The sequence below is a fragment of the Bemisia tabaci genome, chromosome 7 (assembly GCF_918797505.1).
Source record: "Bemisia tabaci chromosome 7, PGI_BMITA_v3".
Classification (NCBI taxonomy): domain Eukaryota; kingdom Metazoa; phylum Arthropoda; class Insecta; order Hemiptera; family Aleyrodidae; genus Bemisia; species Bemisia tabaci.
Window position 1 is genome coordinate 50,331,197 of NC_092799.1, and position 13,570 is coordinate 50,344,766.

Here is a 13,570-nt window from a genome sequence, read left to right on the forward strand (position 1 = left end):
AGCGAGCCGCCTGGCTATTTTCTGTCTCTCTCGCACTTATAGGCTTCCTGCCTGGGCGATTTTCTGTCTCTCTCGCACACTATAGCGAGCCGCCTGGCTATTTTCTGTCTCTCTCGCACTTGTAGGCTTCCTAACTGGGCGATTTTCTATCTCTCTCGCACTTATACGCTTGCTACCTCGGCGATTTTCTGTCTCTCTCGCACTGGAAACGGGGCAACCGAGGGTGCAACCACTCTCGGAGGGTCGCGGGGGAACGCGATGCTGCTTTGACGGAAAAACCACCCAAGTCCCGCCTGGCTATTTTCTGTCTGTCTCGCACTTGTAGGCTTCCTACCCTGGTGATTTTCTATCGCTCTCGCACTTTTACGCTTAATACCTGGGCGATTTTCTGTCTCTCTCGCACTGGAAACGGGGCAACCGAGGGTGCAACCACTCTCGGAGGGTCGCGGGGGAACGCGATGCTGCTTTGACGGAAAAACTACCGAAGTCCCGCCTGGCTATTTGCTGTCTCTCTCGCACTTATACGATTCCTTGCTCGGCGATTTTCTGTCTCTCTCGCACACTTTAGCGAGCCGCCTGGCTATTTTCTGCCTATCTCGCACTTGTAGGCTTCCTACCCCGGCGATTTTCTATCTCCCTCGCACTTATACGCTTGCTACCTGGGCGATTTTCTGTCTCTCTCGCACTGGGTGCCCTTAAACGGGGCAACCGAGGGTGCAACAACTCTCGGAGGGTCGCGGGGGAACGCGATGCTGCCTTGACGGAAAAACCACCCAAGTCCCGCCTGGCTATTTGCTGTGTCTCTCGCACTTATACGCTTCCTACCTCGGCGATTTTCTGTCTCTCTCTCACACTTTAGCGAGCCGCCTGGCTATTTTCTGTCTCTCTCGCACTTGTAGGCTTCCTACCCCGGCGATTTTCTGTCTCTCTCGCACACTATAGCGAGCCGCCTGGCTATTTTCTGTCTCTCTCGCACTTGTAGGCTTCCTACTCCGGCGATTTTCTATCTCTCTCGCACTTATACGCTTAATACCTGGGCGATTTTCTGTCTCTCTCGCACTGGAAACGGGGCAACCGAGGGTGCAACCACTCTCGGAGGGTCGCGGGGGAAGGCGATGCTGCTTTGACGGAAAAACCACCCAAGTCCCGCCTGGCTATTTGCTGTCTCTCTCGCACTTATAGGCTTCCTACCTGGGCGATTTTCTGTCTCTCTCGCACACTTTAGCGAGCCGCCTGGCTATATTCCGTCTCTCTCGCACACATTTGCGTCGTGCAAGGCGTTTTTCTATCTCTCTCGCAAACTAGAGCGAGCCGCCAAGGGCAACCGAGGGCGCAACCGCTCTCAGAGGGTCGCGGGGGAACGCGATGCGCCTTTGCCGTAAAAAAAACGCAAGTCCGACCGTGTGATTTTCTTTCTCTCTCGCACGTATGCGCGAGCCGCCTGGCTATTTGCTGTCTCTCTCGCACTTATGCGCGAGCCGCCTGGCTGTTTTCTGTCTCTCTCCCACACCAAAGCCTCCCGCCAGGCGATTTTCTATCTCTCTCGCACACTTGAGCGAGCCGCCTGGCTGTTATGTGTCTCTCTCGCACACCCAAGCGTCCCGCCAGGCGATTTTCTATCTCTCTCGCAAACTTGAGCGAGCCGCCAAGGGCAACCGAGGGCGCTACCGCTCTCAGAGGTAACGGGGGAACGTGACGCGACTTTGCCGTAAAAACAACGCAAGTCCAACCGTGCGATTTTCGATCCCTCTCGCACACTTGAGCGAGCCGCCTGGCTGATATGTGTCTCTCTCGCACACCCAAGCGTCCCGCCAGGCGATTTTCTATCTCTTTCGCACACTGGAGCGAGCCGCCAAGGGCAACCAAGGGCGCAACCGCTCTCAGAGGGTCGCGGGGGAACACGATGCGCCTTTGCCGTAAAAACAACGCAAGTCCAACCATGCGATTTTCTATCAGTCTCGCACACTGGAGCGAGCCCCCTGGTGGTTTTCTGTCTCTCTCGCACACCCAAGCGTCCCGCCACGCGAATTTCTATCTATCTCGCATACTTGAGCGAGCCGTCAAGGGCAACCACGGGCGAAACCGCTCTCAGAGGGTCGCGGGGGAACGCGATGCTGCTTGGACGGAAAAACCACCCAAGTCCCGCCTGGCTATTTGCTGTCTCTCTCGCACTTATACGCTTCCTACCCGGGCGATTTTCTGTCTCTCTCGCACACTTTAGCGAGCCGCCTGGCTATTTTCTGTCTCTCTCGCACTTATAGGCTTCCTACCTGGGCGATATTCTATCTCTCTCGCACTTATACGCTTGCTACCTCGGCGATTTTCTGTCTCTCTCGCACCGGAAGCGGGGCAACCGAGGGTGCAACCACTCTCGGAGGGTCGCGGGGGAACGCGATGCTGCCTTGACGGAAAAACCACCCAAGTCCCGCCTGGCTATTTGCTGTCTCTCTCGCACTTATAGGCGTCCTACCTGGGCGATTTTCTGTCTCTCTCGCACACTTTAGCGAGCCGCCTGGCTATTTTCTGTCTCTCTCGCACTTGTAGGCTTCCTACCCCGGCGATTTTCTATCTCTCTCGCACTTATACGCTTGCTACCTGGGCGATTTTCTGTCTCTCTCGCACTGGAAACGGGCCAACCGAGGGTGCAACCACTCTCGGAGGGTCGCGGGGGAACGCGATGCTGCTTTGACGGAAAAACCACCCAAGTCCCGGCTGGCTATTTGCTGGCTCTCTAGCACTTATAGGCGTCCTACCTGGGCAATTTTCTGTCTCTCTCGCACACTTTAGCGAGCCGCCTGGCTATTTTCTCTCTCTCTCGCACTTATAGGCGTCCTACCTGGGCTATTTTCTGTCTCTCTCGCACACTTTAGCGAGCCGCCTGGCTATTTTCTGTCTCTCTCGCACTTGTAGGCTTCCTACCCCGGCGATTTTCTATCTCTCTCGCACTTATACGCTTGCTACCTGGGCGATTTTCTGTCTCTCTCGCACTGGAAACGGGCCAACCGAGGGTGCAACCACTCTCGGAGGGTCGCGGGGAACGCGATGCTGCTTAGACGGAAAAACCACCCAAGTCCCGCCTGACTATTTGCTGTCTCTCTCGCACTTATACGCTTCCTACCTCGGCGATTTTCTGTCTCTCTCTCACACTTTAGCGAGCCTCCTGGCTATTTTCTGTCTCTCTCGCACTTGTAGGCTTCCTACCCCGGCGATTTTCTATCTCTCTCGCACTTATACGCTTAATACCTGGGCGATCTTCTGTCTCTCTCGCACTGGAAACGGGGCAACCGAGGGTGCAACCACTCTCGGAGGGTCGCGGGGAAACGCGATGCTGCTTTGACGGAAAAACCACCCAAGTCCCGGCTGGCTATTTGCTGTCTCTCTCGCACTTAAAGGGGTCCTTGCTTGGCGATTTTCTGTCTCTCTCGCACACTTTAGCGAGCCGCCTGGCTATTTTCTGTCTCTCTCGCAATTGTAGGCTTCCTACTTAGGCGATTTTCTATCTCTCTCGCACTTATACGCTTGCTACCTGGGCGATTTTCTGTCTCTCTCGCACTGGAAACGGGCCAACCGAGGGTGCAACCACTCTCGGAGGGTCGCGGGGGAACGCGATGCTGCTTTGACGGAAAAACCACCCAAGTCCCGCCTGGCTATTTGCTGTCTCTCTCGCACTTATACGCTTCCTACCTCGGCGATTTTCTGTCTCTCTCTCACACTTCTCGAGCCGCCTGGCTATTTTCTGTCTCTCTCGCACTTGTAGGCTTCCTACCCCGGCGATTTTCTATCTCTCTCGCACTTATACGCTTAATACCTGGGCGATTTTCTGTCTCTCTCGCACTGGAAACGGGGCAACCGAGGGTGCAACCACTCTCGGAGGGTCGCGGGGGAACGCGATGCTGCTTTGACGGAATAACCACCCAAGTCCCGGCTGGCTATTTGCTGTCTCTCTCGCACTTATAGGCGTCCTACCTGGGTGATTTTCTGTCTCCCTCGCACACTTTAGCGAGCCGCCTGGCTATTTTCTGTCTCTCTCGCACTTGTAGGCTTCCTACCCCGGCGATTTTCTATCTCTCTCGCACTTATACGCTTGCTACCTGGGCGATTTTCTGTCTCTCTCGCACTGGAAACGGGCCAACCGAGGGTGCAACCACTCTCGGAGGGTCGCGGGGAACGCGATGCTGCTTAGACGGAAAAACCACCCAAGTCCCGCCTGACTATTTGCTGTCTCTCTCGCACTTATACGCTTCCTACCTCGGCGATTTTCTGTCTCTCTCTCACACTTTAGCGAGCCTCCTGGCTATTTTCTGTCTCTCTCGCACTTGTAGGCTTCCTACCCCGGCGATTTTCTATCTCTCTCGCACTTATACGCTTAATACCTGGGCGATCTTCTGTCTCTCTCGCACTGGAAACGGGGCAACCGAGGGTGCAACCACTCTCGGAGGGTCGCGGGGAAACGCGATGCTGCTTTGACGGAAAAACCACCCAAGTCCCGGCTGGCTATTTGCTGTCTCTCTCGCACTTAAAGGGGTCCTTGCTTGGCGATTTTCTGTCTCTCTCGCACACTTTAGCGAGCCGCCTGGCTATTTTCTGTCTCTCTCGCACTTGTAGGCTTCCTACTTAGGCGATTTTCTATCTCTCTCGCACTTATACGCTTGCTACCTGGGCGATTTTCTGTCTCTCTCGCACTGGAAACGGGCCAACCGAGGGTGCAACCACTCTCGGAGGGTCGCGGGGGAACGCGATGCTGCTTTGACGGAAAAACCACCCAAGTCCCGCCTGGCTATTTGCTGTCTCTCTCGCACTTATACGCTTCCTACCTCGGCGATTTTCTGTCTCTCTCTCACACTTCTCGAGCCGCCTGGCTATTTTCTGTCTCTCTCGCACTTGTAGGCTTCCTACCCCGGCGATTTTCTATCTCTCTCGCACTTATACGCTTAATACCTGGGCGATTTTCTGTCTCTCTCGCACTGGAAACGGGGCAACCGAGGGTGCAACCACTCTCGGAGGGTCGCGGGGGAACGCGATGCTGCTTTGACGGAATAACCACCCAAGTCCCGGCTGGCTATTTGCTGTCTCTCTCGCACTTATAGGCGTCCTACCTGGGTGATTTTCTGTCTCCCTCGCACACTTTAGCGAGCCGCCTGGCTATTTTCTGTCTCTCTCGCACTTGTAGGCTTCCTACCCTGGCGATTTTCTATCTCTCTCGCACTTATACGCTTGCTACCTGGGCGATTTTCTGTCTCTCTCGCACTGGAAACGGGCCAACCGAGGGTGCAACCACTCTCGGAGGGTCGCGGGGGAACGCGATGCTGCTTTGACGGAAAAACCACCCAAGTCCCGCCTGGCTACTTGCTGTCTCTCTCGCACTTATACGCTTCCTACCTCGGCGATTTTCTGTCTCTCTCTCACACTTCTCGAGCCGCCTGGCTATTTTCTGTCTCTCTCGCACTTGTAGGCTTCCTACCCCGGCGATTTTCTATCTCTCTCGCACTTATACGCTTAATACCTGGGCGATTTTCTGTCTCTCTCGCACTGGAAACGGGCAACCGAGGGTGCAACCACTCTCGAAGGGTCGCGGGGGAACGCGATGGTGCTTTGACGGAAAAACCACCCAAGTCCCGGCTGGCTATTTGCTGTCTCTCTCGCACTTATAGGCGTCCTACCTGGGCGATTTTCTGTCTCTCTCGCACACTTTAGCGAGCCCGCCTGGCTATTTTCTGTCTCTCTCGCACTTATAGGCTTCCTGCCTGGGCGATTTTCTGTCTCTCTCGCACACTATAGCGAGCCGCCTGGCTATTTTCTGTCTCTCTCGCACTTGTAGGCTTCCTAACTGGGCGATTTTCTATCTCTCTCGCACTTATACGCTTGCTACCTCGGCGATTTTCTGTCTCTCTCGCACTGGAAACGGGCCAACCGAGGGTGCAACCACTCTCGGAGGGTCGCGGGGGAACGCGATGCTGCTTTGACGGAAAAACCACCCAAGTCCCGGCTGGCTATTTGCTGTCTCTCTCGCACTTATAGGCGTCCTACCTGGGCGATTTTCTGTCTCTCTCGCACACTTTAGCGAGCCGCCTGGCTATTTTCTGTCTCTCTCGCACTTATAGGCTTCCTGCCTGGGCGATTTTCTGTCTCTCTCGCACACTATAGCGAGCCGCCTGGCTATTTTCTGTCTCTCTCGCACTTGTAGGCTTCCTAACTGGGCGATTTTCTATCTCTCTCGCACTTATACGCTTGCTACCTCGGCGATTTTCTGTCTCTCTCGCACTGGAAACGGGGCAACCGAGGGTGCAACCACTCTCGGAGGGTCGCGGGGGAACGCGATGCTGCTTTGACGGAAAAACCACCCAAGTCCCGCCTGGCTATTTTCTGTCTGTCTCGCACTTGTAGGCTTCCTACCCCGGTGATTTTCTATCGCTCTCGCACTTTTACGCTTAATACCTGGGCGATTGTCTGTCTCTCTCGCACTGGAAACGGGGCAACCGAGGGTGCAACCACTCTCGGAGGGTCGCGGGGGAACGCGATGCTGCTTTGACGGAAAAACTACCCAAGTCCCGCCTGGCTATTTGCTGTCTCTCTCGCACTTATACGCTTCCTTGCTCGGCGATTTTCTGTCTCTCTCGCACACTTTAGCGAGCCGCCTGGCTATTTTCTGTCTATCTCGCACTTGTAGGCTTCCTACCCCGGCGATTTTCTATCTCCCTCGCACTTATACGCTTGCTACCTGGGCGATTTTCTGTCTCTCTCGCACTGGAAACGGGCCAACCGAGGGTGCAACCACTCTCGGAGGGTCGCGGGGGAACGCGATGCTGCTTTGACGGAAAAACCACCCAAGTCCCGCCTGGCTATTTGCTGTCTCTCTCGCACTGATACGCTTCCTACCTCGGCAATTTTCTGTCTCTCTCTCACACTTTTCGAGCCGCCTGGCTATTTTCTGTCTCTCTCGCACTTGTAGGCTTCCTACCCCGGCGATTTTCTATCTCTCTCGCACTTATACGCTTAATACCTGGACGATTTTCTGTCTCTCTCGCACTGGAAACGGGGCAACCGAGGGTGCAACCACTCTCGGAGGGTCGCGGGGGAACGCGATGCTGCTTTGACGGAAAAACCACCCAAGTCCCAGCTGGCTATTTGCTGTCTCTCTCGCACTTATAGGCGTCCTACCTGGGCGATTTTCTGTCTCTCTCGCACACTTTAGCGAGCCGCCTGGCTATTTTCTGTCTCTCTCGCACTTATAGGCTTCCTGCCGGGCGATTTTCTGTCTCTCTCGCACACTATAGCGAGCCGCCTGGCTATTTTCTGTCTCTCTCGCACTTGTAGGCTTCCTAACTGGGAGATTTTCTATCTCTCTCGCACTTATACGCTTGCTACCTCGGCGATTTTCTGTCTCTCTCGCACTGGAAACGGGGCAACCGAGGGTGCAACCACTCTCGGAGGGTCGCGGGGGAACGCGATGCTGCTTTGACGGAAAAACCACCCAAATCCCGCCTGGCTATTTGCTGTCTCTCTCGCACTTATAGGCGTCCTACCTGGCGATTTTCTGTCTCTCTCGCACACTTTAGCGAGCCGCCTGGCTATTTTCTGTCTCTCTCGCACTTGTAGGCTTCCTACCCCAGCGATTTTCTATCTCTCTCGCACTTATACGCTTAATACCTGGGCGATTTTCTGTCTCTCTCGCACTGGAAACGGGGCAACCGAGGGTGCAACCACTCTCGGAGGGTCGCGGGGGAACGCGATGCTGCTTTGACGGAAAAACCACCCAAGTCCCGGCTGGCTATTTGCTGTCTCTCTCGCACATATAGGCTTCCTCCCTGGGCGATTTTCTGTCTTTCTCGAACACTTTAGCGAGCCGCCTGGCTATTTTCTGTCTCTCTCGCACTTGTAGGCTTCCTACCTGGGCGATTTTCTGTCTCTCTCGCACTGGAAACGGGCCAACCGAGGGTGCACTCGGAGGGTCGCGGGGGAACGCGATGCTGCTTTGACGGAAAAACCACCCAAGTCCCAGCTGGCTATTTGCTGTCTCTCTCGCACTTATAGGCGTCCTACCTGGGCGATTTTCTGTCTCTCTCGCACACTTTAGCGAGCCGCCTGGCTATTTTCTGTCTCTCTCGCACTTATAGGCTTCCTGCCCGGGCGATTTTCTCTCTCTCTCGCACACTATAGCGAGCCGCCTGGCTATTTTCTGTCTCTCTCGCACTTGTAGGCTTCCTAACTGGGCGATTTTCTATCTCTCTCGCACTTATACGCTTAATACCTGGGCGATTTTCTGTCTCTCCCGCACTGGAAACGGGGCAACCGAGGGTGCAACCACTCTCGAAGGGTCGCGGGGGAACGCGATGCTGCTTTGACGGAAAAACCACCCAAGTCCCGGCTGGCTATTTGCTGTCTCTCTCGCACTTATAGGCGTCCTACCTGGGCGATTTTCTGTCTCTCTCGCACACTTTAGCGAGCCGCCTGGCTATTTTCTGTCTCTCTCGCACTTATAGGCTTCCTGCCTGGGCGATTTTCTGTCTCTCTCGCACACTATAGCGAGCCGCCTGGCTATTTTCTGTCTCTCTCGCACTTGTAGGCTTCCTAACTGGGCGATTTTCTATCTCTCTCGCACTTATACGCTTGCTACCTCGGCGATTTTCTGTCTCTCTCGCACTGGAAACGGGGCAACCGAGGGTGCAACCACTCTCGGAGGGTCGCGGGGGAACGCGATGCTGCTTTGACGGAAAAACCACCCAAGTCCCGCCTGGCTATTTTCTGTCTGTCTCGCACTTGTAGGCTTCCTACCCTGGTGATTTTCTATCGCTCTCGCACTTTTACGCTTAATACCTGGGCGATTTTCTGTCTCTCTCGCACTGGAAACGGGGCAACCGAGGGTGCAACCACTCTCGGAGGGTCGCGGGGGAACGCGATGCTGCTTTGACGGAAAAACTACCGAAGTCCCGCCTGGCTATTTGCTGTCTCTCTCGCACTTATACGATTCCTTGCTCGGCGATTTTCTGTCTCTCTCGCACACTTTAGCGAGCCGCCTGGCTATTTTCTGCCTATCTCGCACTTGTAGGCTTCCTACCCCGGCGATTTTCTATCTCCCTCGCACTTATACGCTTGCTACCTGGGCGATTTTCTGTCTCTCTCGCACTGGAAACGGGCCAACCGAGGGTGCAACCACTCTTGGAGGGTCGCGGGGGAACGCGATGCTGCTTTGACGGAAAAACCACCCAAGTCCCGCCTGGCTATTTGCTGTCTCTCTCACACTTATACGCTTCCTACCTCGGCGATTTTCTGTCTCTCTCTCACACTTTTCGAGCCGCCTGGCTATTTTCTGTCTCTCTCGCACTTGTAGGCTTCCTACCCCGGCGATTTTCTATCTCTCTCGCACTTATACGCTTAATACCTGGGCGATTTTCTGTCTCTCTCGGACTGGAAACGGGGCAACCGAGGGTGCAACCACTCTCGGAGGGTCGCGGGGGAACGCGATGCTGCTTTGACGGAAAAACCACCCAAGTCCCAGCTGGCTATTTGCTGTCTCTCTCGCACTTATAGGCGTCCTACCTGGGCGATTTTCTGTCTCTCTCGCACACTTTAGCGAGCCGCCTGGCTATTTTCTGTCTCTCTCGCACTTATAGGCTTCCTACCTGGGCGATATTCTATCTCTCTCGCACTTATACGCTTGCTACCTCGGCGATTTTCTGTCTCTCTCGCACTGGAAGCGGGGCAACCGAGGGTGCAACCACTCTCGGAGGGTCGCGGGGGAACGCGATGCTGCCTTGACGGAAAGACCACCCAAGTCCCGCCTGGCTATTTGCTGTCTCTCTCGCACTTATACGCTTCCTACCTCGGCGATTTTCTGTCTCTCTCTCACACTTCTCGAGCCGCCTGGCTATTTTCTGTCTCTCTCGCACTTGTAGGCTTCCTACCCCGGCGATTTTCTATCTCTCTCGCACTTATACGCTTGCTACCTGGGCGATTTTCTGTCTCTCTCGCACTGGAAACGGGGCAACCGAGGGTGCAACCACTCTCGGAGGGTCGCGGGGGAACGCGATGCTGCTTTGACGGAAAAACCACCCAAGTCCCGGCTGGCTATTTTCTGTCTCTCTCGCACTTATACGCTTCCTACCTCGGCGATTTTCTGTCTCTCTCTCGCACTTTAGCGAGCCGCCTGGCTATTTTCTGTCTCTCTCGCATTTGTAGGCTTCCTACCCCGGCGATTTTCTATCTCTCTCGCACTTATACGCTTAATACCTGGGCGAATTTCTGTCTCTCTCGCACTGGAAACGGGGCAACCGAGGGTGAACCATTCTCGGAGGGTCGCGGGGGAACGCGATGCTGCTTTGACGGAAAAACCACCCAAGTCCCGGCTGGCTATTTGCTGTCTCTCTCGCACTTACAGGCTTCCTCCCTGGGCGATTTTCTGTCTCTCTCGCACACTTTAGCGAGCCGCCTGGCTATTTCTGTCTCTCTCGCACTTGTAGGCTTCCTACCCCGGCGATTTTCTATCTCTCTCGCACTTATACGCTTGCTACCTGGGCGATTTTCTGTCTCTCTCGCACTGGAAACGGGGCAACCGAGGGTGCAACCACTCTCGGAGGGTCGCGGGGGAACGCGATGCTGCTTTGACGGAAAAACCACCCAAGTCCCGGCTGGCTATTTGCTGTCTCTCTCGCACTTATAGGCGTCCTACCTGGGCGATTTTCTGTCTCTCTCGCGCACTTTAGCGAGCCGCCTGGCTATTTTCTGTCTCTCTCGCACTTGTAGGCTTCCTAACTGGGCGATTTTCTATCTCTCTCGCACTTATACGCTTGCTACCTGGGCGATTTACTGTCTCTCTCGCACTGGAAACGGGGCAACCGAGGGTGCAACCACTCTCGGAGGGTCGCGGGGGAACGCGATGCTGCTTTGACGGAAAAACCACCCAAGTCCCGCCTGGCTATTTGCTGTCTCTCTCGCACTTATACGCTTCCTACCTCGGCGATTTTCTGTCTCTCTCTCACACTTTAGCGAGCCGCCTGGCTATTTTCTGTCTCTCTCGCACTTGTAGGCTTCCTACCCCGGCGATTTTCTATCTCTCTCGCACTTATACGCTCAATACCTGGGCGATTTTCTGTCTCTCTCGCACTGGAAACGGGGCAACCGAGGGTGCAACCACTCTCGGAGGGTCGCGGGGGAACGCGATGCTGCTTTGACGGAAAAACCACCCAAGTCCCGCCTGGCTATTTGCTGTCTCTCTCGCACTTACAGGCTTCCTCCCTGGGCGATTTTCTGTCTCTCTCGCACACTTTAGCGAGCCGCCTTGCTATTTTCTGTCTCTCTCGCACACAATCGCTTCGTGCAAGGCGATTTTCTATCTCTCTCGCACTTATACGCTTGCTACCTGGGCGATTTTCTGTCTCTCTCGCACCGGGTGCCCTTGAACGGGGCAACCGAGTTTGCAACCACTCTCGGAGGGTCGCGGGGGAACGCGATGCTGCCTTGACGGAAAAACCACCCAAGTCCCGCCTGGCTATTTGCTGTCTCTCTCGCACTTATACGCTTCCTACCTGGGCGATTTTCTGTCTCTCTCGCACACTTTAGCGAGCCGCCTGGCTATTTGCTGTCTCTCTCGCACTTATACGCTTCCTACCTGGGCGATTTTCTGTCTCTCTCGCACACTTTAGCGAGCCGCCTGGCTATTTTCTGTCTCTCTCGCACACAATCGCGTCTTGCAAGGCGATTTTTTATCTCTCTTGCACTTATACGCTTGCTACCTGGGCGATTTTCTGTCTGTCTCGCACACTTTAGCGAGCTGCCTGGCTATTTTCTGTCTCTCTCGCACACAATCGCGTCTTGCAAGGCAATTTTTTATCTCTCTCGCGCTTATACGCTTGCTACCTGGGCGATTTTCTGTCTCTCTCGCACTGGGTGCCCTTAAACGGGGCAACCGATGGTGCAACCACTCTCGGAGGGTCGCGGGGGAACGCGATGCTGCTTTGACGGAAAAACCACCGAAGTCCCGCCTGGTTATTTGCTGTCTCTCTCGCACTTATACGCTTCCTACCTGGGCGATTTTCTGTCTCTCTCGCACACTTTAGCGAGCCGCCTGGCTATTTTCTGTCTCTCTCGCACACAATCGCGTCTTGCAAGGCAATTTTTTATCTCTCTCGCACTTATACGCTTGCTACCTGGGCGATTTTCCGTCTCTCTCGCACTGGGTTCCCTTATATGGGGCAACCGAGGGTGCAACCACTCTCGGAGGGTCGCGGGGGAACGCGATGCTGCTTTGACGGAAAAACCACCCAAGTCCCGCCTGGCTATCTGCTGTCTCTCTCGCACTTATACGCTTCCTACCTGGGCGATTATCTGTCTCTCTCGCACACTTCAGTGAGCATTCTGGCTATTTTCTGTCTCTCTCGCACACAGTCGCGTCGTGCAAGGCGATTTTCTTTCTCTCTGGCACCTATACGCTTGCTCCCTGGGCGACAGAAAATCGCCCAGGCGGCTTGCTAAAGTGTGCGAGAGGGACAGACAATCGCCCAGGCAATAAGCGTATAAGTGCGAGAGAGACAGCATATAGCCAGGCGGGACTTGGGTGGTTTTTCCGTCCAAGCAGCATCGCGTTCCCCCGCGACCCTCCGAGAGTGGTTGCACCCTCGGTTGCCCCGTTCAAGGGTACCCAGTGCGAGAGAGACAGAAAATCGCCCTGGTAGCAAGCGTATAAGTGCGAGAGAGATAGAAAATCGCCTTGCACGACGCGATTGTGTGCAAGAGAGACAGAAAATAGCCAGGCGGCTCGCTAAAGTGTGCGAGAGAGACAGAAAATCGCCCAGGTAGGAAGCGTATAAGTGCGAGAGAGACAGCAAATAGCCAGGCGGGACTTGGGTGGTTTTTCCGTCAAAGCAGCATCGCGTTCCCCCGCGACCCTCCGAGAGTGGTTGCACCCTCGGTTGCCCTGTTCAAGGGTACCCAGTGCGAGAGAGACAGAAAATCGCCCAGGGAGCAAGCGTATAAGTGCGAGAGAGATGAAAAATCGCCTTGCACGACGCGATTGTGTGCGAGAGAGACAGAAAATCGCCCAGGTAGGAAGCCTATAAGTGCGAGAGAGACAGCAAATAGCCAGGCGGGACTTGGGTGGTTTTTCCATCAAAGCAGCATCGCGTTCCCCCGCGACCGTTTACAGGTAGAGTCAAAATATGTAGTATAGGGTGATTTCATTCCTAGTAGTTGAGGTATTTCAAAGGATAGGAATGATTCTCCTTTCTCATGGCAAGCTAAAACCTTAATTTTTTCATCATTTACACTTAGTTTGCAGTTTTGAATAAGGCAATTATTTATTGAGTCTTAAAAAGCCGAGCCACAGTGTGTTTGATTACATCAGAAACTGACTGAGAGTGCAAACACTTCCTATTTTCGACTTCTACCACCACCCAGTCCATCCAACAAAGAGTCAATGCAGGAACTTGCAATCTGTCCTGTCCAAAAAGAATGGATAGAACACTTCTAATTAAAGCAGTGAGAATGAAGAACTGGGAAAAATTAAAATGTTCAGGAGGTGCAAAAAAACCTCACAGTATGTGAAATGGTCGGTGTAAAAAAGCTTTTTAGTGCCAAA

At 54.4% G+C, this 13,570-nt stretch overlaps 1 protein-coding gene across 3 annotated transcripts in view; it reads left to right on the forward strand.

The window, feature by feature from the left end:
* The window catches only part of LOC109030054 (uncharacterized), a 78,641-nt gene that overhangs the window by 46,309 nt on the left and 18,762 nt on the right, over nt 1–13,570 (forward strand). The gene's annotated exons all lie outside the window — the stretch shown is intronic.